Here is a 15,286-nt window from a genome sequence, read left to right on the forward strand (position 1 = left end):
AAGTCCACACTTTTTCAGCCTGACTTCCAAGTTGCTCCTCCTTGCACCCCAAAATTATGCGCTCGTTGGAAAAAGAGTTGATCCTGAGGATTTAGGAACCGTTGAAACCTAGTTTCTAGCCCGTCCAGAACCAGAGTTATTCTGGATCAAAGACGGAGAATCACCATTCAAACATGACCCATGAAAGCCACGTTCCACCTCCGTATATCTGTTTTTTTATACCGTTCTTGGAACCGGAGATATACCTGCTCAAACCCGGCCAAAACGCTCCCATTGAGGCGGTATTTTGACTGCTCAACCGGGCATAACTTATGATCCCGGGCAACGATAAACTTGGTTCCAAGTTCTCCTGAAAGCTGAGATATTCAGATTTCCAACGGTACCGGAACCAAGTTTCTACCTGCCCGGGAACCGGTGTTTGATTCCAGAAACTGAGCTCAATCCATACAATAATTTCCCCAACTGAAATCCATGGGAAAAAGAGTGTGGCGGTAAGTTTAAAGGGGTATATCTCTGGTTCTGTTGGACCGAATCACCCCAAATTTGGCCCAGTGATAGAGGGGATACTAGTGTACCAAATCTCATAAATTTGGCTTTTCTGGAACTGGAGATCCATGACTTCCAGCCACCGGTACTTGGTCACTTGCTTACCCAGGCTCTGACGATTGGTTGGTCAATATCTCCGGTTCTGTTGGACCCAATGAACCCAAATTTGGCCCAGATATAGAGGGGATACTCTGCTAACAGTCTAACAAGTCCCATAAATTTGGCTTTTCGGGAACCGGAGATCCATGACTTCCAGGCACCGGTACTTGCTTACCCAGGCTCAGACCGGGTAAAGTCATCACGGGTGACTGGACGGTTGACCTAGCTCCATACCTCCAAAACAGCCCAAAATTGGTGATGTTCCTAGGATCAAGCTCCATAAGTGGTGGAAGGGAACCAGCCCCCCTCCAAAAAAATATGGACTATTAAGCCCACCCCGACTGGCCCCCCTCCCCGGATTCAAAGCCCACCATCCACCGCCTGGAAGTTGTTGATGCGCTGATTTCATTGCACTAAGTCTTGTTTCGGTACAAGTTCCCAAAGCACCGACTTATGGCCACAAATATTCTGGTTCCAGACCTGGAATTCACCAAAACGGCACCCACCAGGACAGGAGGGCCTCTTTGAACCCAGGGACCCTTCCATACACCCTGGATCCAAAACATCACTTCCACCGGTGGGGGCCATATATTTTTTTCTTTCTGGAGCCCTTTTTTTTTTTTAGAGTACTTTAATGACAACGGCGCTGGTTGCAGCTCATCTCTGGTTCTTTGAACGGGGCCAAAAGTTTCAAATTTGGGTCACAATATCTCATGTTCTGTTAGATCCAATGACCCCAAGTTTGGACCACATATAGAGGTGATATGCAGCTACTACTGTACCAAATTTGGGGTCAATGGCTCCACAGGAACCGGAGATCCATGACTTCCAGACAGCGGTACTTGGCCATTGTCTTACCCGGGAGAGCCCCGGTAAAAGTTGGGGGATTTACCGGTCTATATCTCCGGTTCTGTTTAACCCAATGACCCCAAATTTAGCCCAAATATAGAGGGGATACTCTGCTACTACTGTAACAAATTGGGTTTCAAATTGGGTTTAAATAGCTCCACGGGAACCAGAGATCCATGACTTCCAGCCAGCGGTGTTTTCCCATTGACTTACCCGGGGCTCTCCCGCAGGCGGAAAAGTCAAGTGGGGTCCACTTCTGGAGCTATAACTTTCATTCCTGGGCTGCCAGTGACCCCAAATTTGGCAGGCATACAGAAGAGTCTCTTCTCTATCAACCCACCAAGTTTCAAAATTTTGGGGTGCATGGCCCGGAAGCGGTGGGGGGGGGGGGTAGTGTCCCCCAGGGCCTAACACCCCCATTTTTGACCCCAGAGACTAGAAACTTCGTATTGGGGTAAAGAATCACTGGGGCTACCTGTGCCCCATTGGGGTCTAAGCTCCAAAGTGGATCAGGACCCCCCAAAACCTGGACCAGTGTTCTGAAGCATCCAGAGGTCATGACCTTTGACCCCCTATACACCGAGGGTCCCCAATCAGTCCAAATTTCCAACCTGTGCCCCTCCAGATGCTGTGGAACAACACATCCCAGCACCCCATGCCACAGTTTTGATATTAAGGCATGTTGAAAGTGTAGTTTCACAAAAGCTGGAGGGCCACAGGTTGAAGACCTATGCAGTACAATCAAGCTATTTATTTATTTACAGTTTCTTATATAGCGCAGCATATTCCGTTGCGCTTATTTCCCCTTTGCTGTTACTTTTATTTATTTCTTCTAATTGGTCCGCTTCTATGAATAAAAATATTTTTTATGATATATTGGTCATCTTATTTTTTCAAATTACATATGTACTCTGAAGTTAGTTAATAATAGATATTTAGCAATGGTTCTCAGACTCTGTCCACAGGACCACAAACCGAGCACATTTTAGAGATGAACTATCATGAACTTAGGTATACTCATCGCTCACTGACATTTTAAAAGATCAACAGGTGGAGCCAACTATTATTATTCTTTGTTTAGAACATGAACTGTTTGGGGACCCGAGAACAGAGTTGGAGTCTGTCCTAGTACTTGTATACAGACGAGAGGGTATAAATATTGTAAACTCCCCTGGGGCAGAGACTGATGTGAATTTTTATAATTTAAGGTCTGTTTAAAATACGTGCGTTACTTAAATAATGTTATTTCACATGAAAAAATATTCTGCTTGAAGCTAGAGTTATCTTCCTAGGACAATAGCAGTCCATAAATAATTCAAAATGATGGATGTATTTTATCATTTTCAATTTACAAAGTATAATCTGACAAGCCTGTGGACTTCACAATTGAGGACCAATATTCCAAACTAGGAATAATTTTCAAGTTTGAAGAAGCACCAATACTGGAATAATAATCAGCCACAATGTAAAACTGTTTTCATCTACAAGGTTCATTAATAAATTTTTCCTTTAAAATTTAGTTGACGACATAGGGATAGGGTCTATATGATGGTTGCAGTTTGATAGACAGTATCTAGTTAGACAGTCAATAGCCAGACACCATATGTTAGACAGACATTACGTCGACATGGTCAAAATTTCAACATGAAAATGGTTGACCACTAAAAAATAGACACCCTGTTTTTTGCATTTTTGTGGATAATTTTGTCAACTGGGACTCCAATTGTAGACTTACCCTCGCCTCACTTGCCACAAGGTTTATAACCAACTCTATGCCAACATGGATAGAGAAGGTATGAAATAGTCCAAATACATGTTACATTTAAAAAAAAAAAAAAATTGTCTATCTTTTTTTTGTCGACCACTTTCATGTCAACCTTTTGTACTGTCTCACATATGGGGGAGAATTCATAATGTTTGAAAAGTCAGTTGGGTGTCTGTTTTTTCATATCTAATATATAGGGTGGAAAAAGACAACCAACTTTTCAAACATTTGAATTCCCCCCATGGTGTCTATCTATTGACTGTCTAACTAGACACTGTCTATCAACCCGATACCCTATATGATGGTGATAGCAGAGCAAAACTTGTGTTTAGGATATATGTTCTATTAGTTTGACCCAATATGGGCTAAGTAAAGTATCTTGAACCATCGCAGTAACAGAGTCCTCAAAAGAATGCGCCTATACTATATGTATGAGGACAAGTATGGATGGACAAGCTTTCACCGAGCGTGTGTGGCATATTAGTGAGTTATTTAAGTTAGGTATTGTACAATGACTGCAGTTTAGATCTAAAAATGTTATCAGGCATTTGTTTCAGAATTATATGATTACATAGGCAAAATTAAAATAAAATTAAACTTGTTAAGTGATAATGAACCTCGGGTGATGTCAGGGCATGTTAGCTGGTCGGCACAGAACAGTCATTAAGCCCGTAATGCACACAGCATGGTGGACATGAACACCAAGGCACATGGGGAGGGCGGGGGGGGGGTTGTCATTGCGAGTTGATCGCATGTAGCAACTTTTTGCTGCTCGTGCGATCAACCTGACGTCGCCTATGGGGGAGTGTATTATAGCATAGCAGTGCTGTGAACGCTTGTGCAGCACTGCTATGCTAAAAATGTTTCTATCAAAACAAGACCCTGTGCGACAGATCCATCGATGAAGGTCCCAGTCCTGACGTCAGACATCCACCCTCCAAACACCTGTGTTGGACTTACCAAGCCTGGAAACCGGTGAGTATCCTCCCCGTAACGCCTCCCACTTGACCGTCTTATTGCTATCGCTGGTGCGATCACATTTCTTGTTGGCAGCATCGTTGTCCAGTGACGTCGCACGTGCGCAATGCAGACGCCGCAAATTTCCCACCCGATCCAAATAACCCCCATGGTTGGGTAGAAGTATACCAATGTTTTATAGAATATATATTTCAGTATCCTTAGGGTGCAGCTTTTGTCTTCCCCATTCACTCCTTTCAAAATTTCCTCTATTATGCCAAATTAAAAGTTTTTATTCTGCTGTATTTGAACCTGAACAGTAAATTGCATTTAAATTTGAAAAATCAATATATATTAAAATAAAAATACAAATTTACAATAAATAATTTTTATTTTAAAAACATAAATTTAAATATAGAATAACATTTTTGTAATTTTGGAAACATTTTATATGTTTAAGGCATTTCACTTATACTGAAAAGTGCTGAACAGATCAGCAATAAATCCTACTTACGTTAAATAACAAACATAACCACTGCCTAACATGGACAGCTTTAAACATCATCTAAACTTTTGTGAGTATCAGGGGAGTAGTAGACGTAGCACTCACTAGCATAATGCAGACTGTTCATAGAGGTACCACTCTCTGTAGTGCTGAAATGGAAATAAAATATTCTGCGTTCAGTCTCTGCAAGTGTTCTCACTAATATGGTAACTAACAAGGTATACACAAAATATAGTAGTGCTGCAAATCTTTATTGTAGCAAATAGGCACACTGCTCTAAATACAGTTTCATTTGGGCGCTGAATGTCCATGAGAGCAGAAGTACATGGGACCCCTCATTAGGAACGAGTGGTGGTAAGGGAATGTGGTTGTGGCACATCTATAACAGCCGTTGATAAACCCTTATCAATATTCAAAGTGCCAGATTTCAAATATACATTTTTTAATTTATCCTATTGCCAAACCCTACCCAATACAAAGTGCATTAACACATATACAACGAACCGGTATATTCTACAATTGCGTTTTGGAGGCGTGGCCGGACCGTGCAGGTGGCGGGCCGCAGCGGTTGCGTGACGTAACATGTAGCAGCTGTGACCATGGGCAGCGACGAGCAACTCCCGTTCAACCGCAGGAGCTGCACTGGCCGGGAGTTTCTCAACAAGTACAAAAGCATCGCCACTGTGAGATGCTTTTGGACTTGTGCGGGGGAGGGGGTGGGGCGGGCTAGCCCTGTGCTGTGCGTCCCCCTGCATGTCTGGGAACATGATCATAGCTGTGCTAAATTTAGCACAGCGACGATCAACTCAGAATGACCCCCTTAGTGCTATATCACCTACTATAGTTCAGGAGAGTGAGATACAGGGAGACTTAACCTGCTTCCAGGATCGATCAATACATTAACGCTGAGTGGCCTCACCTGCCTATCTTTTACGCTCATCTCTTATGAAAATCCTCAAAATTTCCAGGAGTGTATACTGCTGCACCTGTGTATAATGCCCAGATGTACGCTTTGGCTCATGTATTGTGTGTGAATCTGTCTCTGGTGCTAGCCAGTGCCCCCTCCGCCATTTAGCTCACCGCACGTCCCTGGAGTGGATCCAGACGCTATTAGTGTACACAACGGCCATGTGAACCTACAGTGAACACAAATGCCCAAGTGAACACCGACGCACTAGTCATACAGCGGACTATGCTGCGACTGGGTCTTTTCAGATACACAGCCTCACAGATGGAAACTGAGGAAACTGGTCACGAACCGGGGAGGGACAACCAGGAGAGCGTCTTACTCCCCACTGCGGACATCAACCCCAGGAATCCCAGTCTCAGACTAAAGGGCCCTACACACTGGCCAACATGACTGCACAATATGAACAATCTCGTTCATTAATGAACGAGATAACGTTCATATCGTGCAGTGTGGAGGCACCAGCGATGAACGGCCACGCGCTTGTTCATCGCTGATGCCCCATCGCTGTACATGCAGGCCAATAAGGACAATCTCGTCCATATTTGCCTGCACTTCAATGCAGCCGGGTGACGGGGGGAGTGAAGAAACTTCACTGCCCCCCGGTCACCCGTATCCGCCGTCGAGCAGTTCGGCCAGTGTGTAGGGCCTATCACCCTGGAGCCTATGATCCCTGAGGTAGTATCCATGCCAAAGCAGTGCTGCTGTGTCTCGTGTTTTCCCTCCTAAGCGGAACCCATGCCTTACCTTCTCCCCGTGCTCCGGCCATAGCCGGGTAATGTCTGCAGTACCTGCTAGTATATCCTACACAGATGCCCACCAAAAAACAGCATTGTTGTGACCCAGCAGAGAGTTGTTGGAGCGACTCTAAATGGTACGCATAGGACGTTTTAGAAAGATTACGCCAGGAAAAAAAAAAAAATACTATAAAAATAAAAAGCTTATGGCTGCTATAAAACCAGTAGCCCAATGACCATGGTCTGCCTCCTGCCGCTCCAAACAAACTGAATTGCCTGAGAAAGGAGGCGGGGATATAGGGGGACTGGCCTGGTGCATTCTGGGAGGCCGAAAACTTTGATCAATGGTGCTAATCCGCTGTTGCTACATCATATCCCACTGTTTATCCTGTGGACAACCTGTGTACCCTGCAAGAGAAAACATGGGTAGCACCAGTAAAAGTGATTTCAGAACACACTTCAATCCCTGCCACATTTAACCTAAATGCAAGAGTTTACCAACTTACATGAGCAAATGCAAATGGCTAAAGGTTCACAATTACTTACCTGGCATACTAATCTGCCATTTAAAAACAGCAAACGCGTATAACACTTTTCCCACAAAAAAGCCAGGTCCAACCTGGGCTTTCAGAGACTGTTACAACCATGACCCAAGAACGTTTACCCTGCACCCTGAACCTAGGTTATTCCCAGGTTGGCCCCATTTACACCGAGCCCGTTTCTGCCCTGCATGTCACTCAGACACTCCCTTGAGGCAGTCCTCTGCATATACAGACAATCAGCATATTTTAAGCATAACTCAGGACATGACGTTTACACAGCACACTTCCCCAGGTCCAAATCTGGTTGATAACAGGCTGGGATTCACAGGTCACTGGAGTTGGGTTATTTTTAACTGACCCTTTTACACAACAATATGCCGGGGTGGTGACTTAAACAGTGACGCGTGCGTAGGTGGCACTTGGAGATGATCTCAAAGTGCCACCTCTTCTTATAGCGTAAAATTGTAACACGTTGCATAGACCTGGCTTACCCGTTCACTCCTCAATGCAAGACAGGTTGAATTAGTGTTCAACCCTGGTAGCTACCAGACTTGAGATACCATGTCGATCAACCATGATTATTTCAACTGGCCCTTTTCAGACCGCACATCAACGTGGATTTATGTGCAGTAACCCAGATTTTTGTGGCAGACACAAAGGGGTATCGCAACGAACCACAAGCCAGATAGATCAAGCAATAAACAAGGTTACTGATGAAGTGGAAAAGGGGTCTTTCATGGTTTACTTAACCTGAATGCAATTTGGTTCAGGGTACAATTAAACTACTTGGTATACCAGTTGCAAAGGGTTGGTGCCAGAATACTGGCGGTCAGGAGACCAACGCCGGAATTCCAACTGAGAACGCAGCAAGTCCCCTTGCGGTATCGCTGCACACACCACGCATCAGGCACAGTGGCGTGCTTCGCTAACCACACTCTTATTCCCCCTTGGGTGGTGGCATGGACCACCACGAGTGGTAATACGGTGCGGCAGTAGGGATTCCAATTACATACCAGCCCAGGACTAATGGTGCCCATAAAGTTATGCGATCCCCCGCAACATCGCACCAGCAGTTCAGGTGCGACGAAATCACACCTGAACTGACAAAGTGATTACCATGCAATAGATCGCATGGTCATCACGTGATGGGTGGGTGCAAATATTAAGTGCAGCACTTATCATGAGACGCGAGATTAGACCAGCGTGCCCGTGCGTCGCATGGTACCTTAAACGTGCATACAATCCTTCGATTTCTCTCACAGATGCAGTCGAAAACAGGATTTTAATACCTACCGGTAAATATTTTTCTCCTAGTCTGTAAAGGATGCTGGGGTCCACTTCAGTACCATGGGGTATAAACTGTTCCGCAGGAGCCATGGGCACGTTAAGACTTTTTCAGAGTGTGAACTGGCTCCTCCGTCTATGCTCCTCCTCCAGACCTCAGTATAGGAACTGTGCCCAGGGAGACTGACATTTAGAGAAAACGATTTACTTTTAATTTAACGGTGAAATTCATACCAGCTCACACCTCAACCATGCTGCACAACACGGCATTCAACATAACACATGCCAACAGGCATGAACAATTTACAGCAACACGCTGAAAAAATGACCGTAACACAACACTTGTGTAACTACAAACTAGTGATGAGCGGGTTCGGTTTCTCGGAATCCGAACCCCCCCCGAACTTCACCCATTTTACACGGTTCCAAGGCAGACTTGGATCCTCCCGCCTTGCTCGGTTAACCAGAGCACGCCCGAACATCATCATCCCGCTGTCGGATTCTCGCGAGATTCGTATTCTATATAAAGGAGCCACGCGTCGCCGCCAATTTCACTCGTGCATTGGAGATGATACGGAGAGGACGTGCAGCGTCCTCTCAGTTTCTGTGTTCAGTGTGCTACAAATATCTGTGCTCGGTGTACTGAAAATATCTACATTCTCTGCCTGAAAAACGCTCCATATCTGTGATGCATTGTAGTATAGGAGGACAGTGCAGAGTTTTGCTGACCAGTGTCCACCAGTATTATATAGCAGTACGGTACAGTAGACCACTGCTCTACCTATCTCTGTGTCGTCAAGTATACTATCCATCCATACCCGTGGTGCATTTTAGTTGTGTGCAGTATATATAGTAGGAGGACAGTGCAGAATTTTGCTGACCACCAGTATATAATATATAGCAGTATGGTACAGCAGGCCATTGCTATTGATATAGTACTGGCATATAATTCCACAATTAAAAAATGAGCAAAAATGTGGAGGGTAAAATAGGGAAAGATTAAGATACATTTCCACCTTGTGCTGAAGCTGCTGCCACTAGTCATGGCCGACACGATGAAATGCCATCAACGTCGTCTGCCAAGGCCGATGCCCAATGTCATAGTAGAGAGCATGTAAAATCAAAAAAACAAAAGATCAGTAAAATCTAAATTAAAAGCGTCTGATGAGACGCGTAAACTTGCCAATATGCCATTTACGACAGAGTGGCAAGGAACGGCTGAGGCCCTGGCCTAAGTTCATGGCTAGTGGTTCTGATTCACATGAGGATGGAAGCACTCATCCTCTCGCTAGAAAAATGAAGACTTAAGCTGGCAAAAGCACAGCAAAGAACTGTGCATTCTTCTAAATCACAAATCCCCAAGGAGAGTCCAATTGTGTCGGTTGCGATGCCTGACCTTCCCAACACTGGACGGGAAGAGGTGGCGCCTTCCACCATTTGCACGCCCTCTGCAAGTGCTGGAAGGAGCACCTGCAGTCCAGTTCCTGATAGTCAAATTGAAGATGTCACTGTTGAATTACACCAGGATGAGGATATGGGTGTTGCTGGCGCTGAGGAGGAAATTGACAAGGAGGATTCTGATGGTGAGGTGGTTTGTTTAAGTCAAGCACCCGGGGAGACACCTGTTGTCCGTGGGACGATATTGTCAAGCCTTGTGTTGCCTTTGTCAAGCTGTAATAAGTAGGGGTAAGGACGTTAACCACCTAGGAACATCCTCCCTTATACGTCACCTGGAGCGCATTCATCACAAGTCATCTACAAGTTCAAACACTTTGGGTGACAGCGGAAGCAGTCCACTGACAACTAAATCCCTTCTTCCTCTTGTACCCAAGCTCCTGCAAACCCCACGACCAACTCCCTCAATGTCAATTTCCTCCTTAGACAGGAACGCCAATAGTCCTGCAGGCCATGTCACGAGTCCTCTCCTGCCTGGGATTCCTCCGATGCATCCTTGAGTGTGACGCCTACTGCTGCTGGCGCTGCTGTTATTGCTGCTGGGAGTCGATTGTCATCCCAGATGGGAAGTCGGAAGACCACTTGTATTACTTACAGTAAGCAATTGACTGTCCAACAGTCCTTTGCGAGGAAGATGAAATGTCACAGGAGTCATCCTGCTGCAGAGCAGTTAACTCAGACCTTGGCAGCCTGGGTGGTGTTCAACGTGTGTCCACTATCCACAGTTAATTCACAGGGAATTAGAAAATTTATTGAGTTAGTGTGTCCCCAGTACCAAATACCATCTAGGTTCCACTTAACTAGGCAGGCGATTCAGAGAATGTACACAGACCTCAGAAAGAAAGAGTCACAAATGCTGTTGTACCCAATGTCCACTTAACCACGGACATGTGGACAAGTGGAGCAGGGTAGACTCAGGACTATATGACTGACAGCCCACTGGGTAGATGTATTGCCTCCCGCAGCAAGAACAGCAGCGGCGGCACCAGTAGCAGCATCTTGCAAACGCAAACTCGTTCCTAGGCAGGCTACGCTTTGCATCACCGCTTTCCATAAGAGGTACACAGCCGACAACCTCTTACGGAAACTGAGGAACATCGCAGAATGGCTTACCCCACTTGGACTCTCCTGGGGATTTGTGACATCGGACAATGCCACCAATATTGTGCGTGCATTACATGTAGGCAAATTCAAGCACGTCCCATGTTTTGCACATACACTGAATTTGGTGGTGCAGAATTTTTTTTAAAAAGACAGGGGCGTGCAAGAGATGCTGTCGGTGGCCCGAAGAATTGTGGGCCACTTTCGGCATTCAGCCACCGCGTGCCGAAGACTGGAGCACCAGCAAACACTCCTGAACGTGCCCCGCCATCAGCTGAAGCAAGAGATGGTAACGAGGTGGAATTCAACCCTCTATATGCTTCAGATGATGGAGGAGCAGCAAAAGGCCATTCAAGCCTATACAGCTACCTACGATATAGGCAAAGGAGGGGGAATGCACCTGACTCAAGCGCAGTGGAGAAGGATTTCAACATTGTGCAAGGTTCTGCAACCCTTTGAACTTGCCACACGTGAAGCCAGTTCAGACACTGCCAGCCTGAGTCAGGTCATTCCCCTCATCAGGCTTTTGCAGAAGAAGCTGGAGACATTGCAGGAGGAGCTAAAACGGAGCGATTCCGCTAGGCATGTAGGACTTGTGGATGGAGCCCTTAATTCGCTTAACCAGGATTCACGGGTGGTCAATCTGTTGAAATCAGAGCACTACATTTTGGCCACCGTGCTCGATCCTAGGTTTAAAGCCTACGTTGTATCTCTCTTTCCGGCAGACACAAGTATGCAGAGGTGCAAAGACTTGCTGGTGAGACACTTGTCAAGTCAAGCGGAACGTGACCCGTCAACAGCTCCTCCTTCACATTCTCCCGCAACTGGGGCTGCGAGGAGAAGGCTAAGAATTCCAAGCCCACCAGCTGGCGGTGATGCAGGGCAGTCTGGAGAGAGTGCAGACATCTGGTCCGGACTGAAGGACCTGCCAACGATTACTGACATGTCATCTACTGTTACTGCATATGATTCTGTCACCATTGAAAGAATGGTGGAGGATTATATGAGTGACCGCATCCAAGTAGGCACGTCATACAGTCCGTACGTATACTGGCAGGAAAAAGGCAATTTGGAGGCCATTGCACAAACTGGCTTTATTTTACCTAAGTTGCCCCCCCTCCAGTGTGTACTCTGAAAGTGTTTAGTGCAGCCGCTCACCTAGTCAGCAAAATGAGTTATAATCAGTTAATCCGTCGAGACATTCACCAGCAATTGCCTCCAGAAAGTACACAGGGACCTGAGATGGATTCCAGTGGGGACGAATTAATCTGTGAGGAGGGGGATGTACACAGTGAAAGGGGTGAGGAATCGGAGTATGTGGACATCTTGCCTCTGTAGAGCTAGTTTGTGCAAGGAGAGATTGTTTGCTTCTTTTTTGGTGGGGGCCCAAACCAACCACTCATTTCAGTCACAGTCGTGTGGCAGACCCTGTCGCTGAAATTATGGGTTTGTTAAAGTGTGCATGTCCTGTTTATACAAGATAAGGGTGGATGGGAGGGCCCAAGGACTATTCCATCTTGTACCTATTTTTTCTTTCATTTATCTTTGCATCATGTGCTGTTTGGGTCTAACTTTCTTAAGTGCCATCCTGTCTGACCCTGCAATGCCACTCCTAGATGGGCCAGGTGTTTGTGTCGGCCACTTAGGTCGCTTAACACACCCGAATCAGACAAAAAAAATTCAGGGAGGTTTTGACAAAACGCGCCTGAATCCAAAACACGGCTGCGGAACCGAATCCAAAACCAGAAAAATTTCCTGTGCACATCACTACTACAAACTAACAACTGCAGGTAAAGTATGCACTGGGTCGGGCGCCCAGCATACTCTACGGACTAGGAGAAAAGGATTTACCAGTAGGTATTAAAATCCTGTTCTCATATTTCCTAGACGATGCTGGGGTCCACTTCAGTACCATGGGGTTATACCAAAGCTCCAGTACAGGCAGGAGAGTGCGGATGACCCTGCAGCACCGTGTGACCAAACGAGAGGTCCTCATCGGCCAAGGTGTCAAACTTTTAAAACTTTGCAAACGTGTTTGCCCCTGACCAAGTAGCTGTTCGGCAAAGTTGTAAATGCCGAGACCCCCCCCTAGCAGCCGCCCAGGCCGAGCCTACCTTTCTAGTAGAATGGGCATTTACAGACTTCTGTATCTGCAATCCTGCCGTGGAATAAGCGTGATGAAACGTCCCTCTAATCCAGCGTGCAATGGTCTGCTTAGAAGCAGGACATCCAATCTTGTTGGGAGCATACAGGACAAACAAAGACTCTGTTTTCCGAATTAGAGCTGTTATAGCGACATAAATCTTCAAAGCTCTAACCACATCTAGAGACTTTGATTCAGTGAATGTGTCAGTAACTACTGGCATCACAACAGGCTGGTTTATGTGGAAAGAGGAGACCACCTTTGAAAGAAAATGTTGACGAGTTCTCAACTCTGCCCTATCTTCATGGAAGATTAGGTAAGGGCTCTTGTGAGACAAGGCCCCCAACTCAGACAACCGCCGTGCGGATGCCAATGCTAAAAGCATCACCACTTTCCAAGTGAGAAACTTCAACTCTCTCTCTCTCGTAGAGGCTCAAACCAGTTCGATTGAAGGAACTGCAACACCACATTAAGGTCCCATGGTGCCACTGGAGGCTGGATGTGAACCTCTTTCACAAAGGTCTGAACCTCTGGAAGAGAAGCCAATTGTCTTTGGGGTCAATCAAGGTCCAGATTTCGGCCTTGTCAGTGTTCTTCCAATCGGAGGCCCGCCTCCACACCAGTCTGCAGAAAATGGAGAAAAATGTCCCAAGTGAAACTCTTCAGATTCACACCAAGTCACATTTACTCCAAATATGGTGGTAATGTTTTGAGGTTACTCCTTTCATGGCCTGAATAAGAGTGGGAATCACTATATTCGGCATACCCTTTCGGGCTAGGAACCGGCACTCAGCAATGTCGTCAAACATAGCCGCGGTAAGTTCTGATACACGCACGGCCCCTGCTGCAGCAGGTCCTCGCAAAGAGGAAGAGGATCTTCTATGAGCAACTGCTGAAGATCTGGGTACCAAGCCCTCCTTGGCCAGTCTGGGGCAATGAAGATTGCTTGAATCCTTGTTCTTATGATTCAGAGAACTTTTGGAATCAGCGGAAGTGGAGGGAAGACATACACTGCCCGGAATACCCATTGGGTCACTAGCGCATCCACCGCTATTGCTTGAGGGTCTCTCGACCTAGGACAATATCTCTGAAGCTTCTTGTTGAGATGAGATGCCATCATGTCTATTTGAGGAACTCACAAAAGACTTGTCACCTCTCCTGGATGGAGATAGTGTCTGCTGAGGAAGTCTGCTTCCCAGTTGTCCACTCCCAGAATGAAAATTGCAGACAGAGCTCTTGCATGTCTTTCTGCCCAGAGGAGGATCTTTGTCACCTCTGCCATCGCTGCTCTGCTTTTCATTCCGCCATGGCGGTTTATGTATGCAACTGCTGTTACATTGTCCGACTTGATCTGCATGGGTTGATCTTAAAGATGCACCGCTTGTAGAAGGCCGTTGTAAATGGCTCTCAATTACAGAACGTTTATGTGAAGATAGGTTTCCTGACCCGACCATTTTCCTTGGAAGCTTCTTCTCTGTGTGACTGCTCCCCAGCCTAGGAGACTTGCATCCGTGGTTACTAGGACCCAGTCCTGAATCCCGAACCTGCGTCCCTCTAACAGGTCAGAACTGTGCAGCCACCACAGGAGTGAAAGCCTGGTTTTGGAGGACAGGATTATCTTCTGGTGCATGTGTAGGTGGGACCCGGACCACTTGTCCAACAGGTTCCACTGGAAAACTCTGGCATGGAATCGACCAAACTGTATGGACTTGTAGGCTGCTACCATCTTTCCCAACAACCGAATGCATTGATGTATCGGCACTCTTGTTTGTTTCAAAATTGGTTTGACCATTCTCTGGATTTCCAGAGCCTTTTCTACTGGAAGAAATACCCCCTGTACTTCTGTGTCCATCCCCAGAAAGGACAATCTTGTCATCGGTTCCAACTGCGACTTCGTAAAATTCATGATCCAACCGTGTTGTTGGAGTATGGACAGGGAGAGTGAAATGTTCTGCACCAACCGTTCCCTGGATCTCACTTTTATAAGGAGATCGTCCAGGTAAGGGATTATATTGACTACTTGCTGTCGAAGGAGGACCATCATCTCTGCCATCACCTTGGTGAATACCCTCGGTGCCTTGGAGAGTCCGAATGGCAACGTCTGGAACTTGTAATGGCAATCCTGTACTGCGAATCTCCGATAAGCTTGATGAGGAGGATAAATGGGAACATGTAAGTAGGCATCTTTTATGTTCACCGACACCATGAAGTCACCTTCGTCCAGGCTGGAAATCACTGCCCTCAGAGATTGCATCTTGAACTTGAACCTTTTCAGGTAGAGATTCAGAGGTTTCAGATTTAAAATTGGTCTGACCGAGCCGTCTGGCTTCGGAACT

General features: G+C 46.2%; 1 protein-coding gene and 1 long non-coding RNA gene across 2 annotated transcripts in view; both read right to left on the reverse strand.

Moving 5' to 3' along the window:
- The window catches only part of DCAF17 (DDB1 and CUL4 associated factor 17), a 221,467-nt gene that overhangs the window by 131,967 nt on the left and 74,214 nt on the right, over positions 1 to 15,286 (reverse strand). The window lies entirely within an intron of this gene.
- The window catches only part of LOC134943427 (uncharacterized), a 40,526-nt gene continuing 29,901 nt past the window's right edge, over positions 4,662 to 15,286 (reverse strand). Inside the window, exon 3 of the long non-coding RNA XR_010181525.1 lies at positions 4,662 to 4,870. This is a non-coding gene — a long non-coding RNA (uncharacterized LOC134943427). The remainder of the gene's footprint in view (positions 4,871 to 15,286) is intronic.

Source organism: Pseudophryne corroboree, chromosome 7 (assembly GCF_028390025.1).
Source record: "Pseudophryne corroboree isolate aPseCor3 chromosome 7, aPseCor3.hap2, whole genome shotgun sequence".
In the NCBI taxonomy this organism is placed as follows: domain Eukaryota; kingdom Metazoa; phylum Chordata; class Amphibia; order Anura; family Myobatrachidae; genus Pseudophryne; species Pseudophryne corroboree.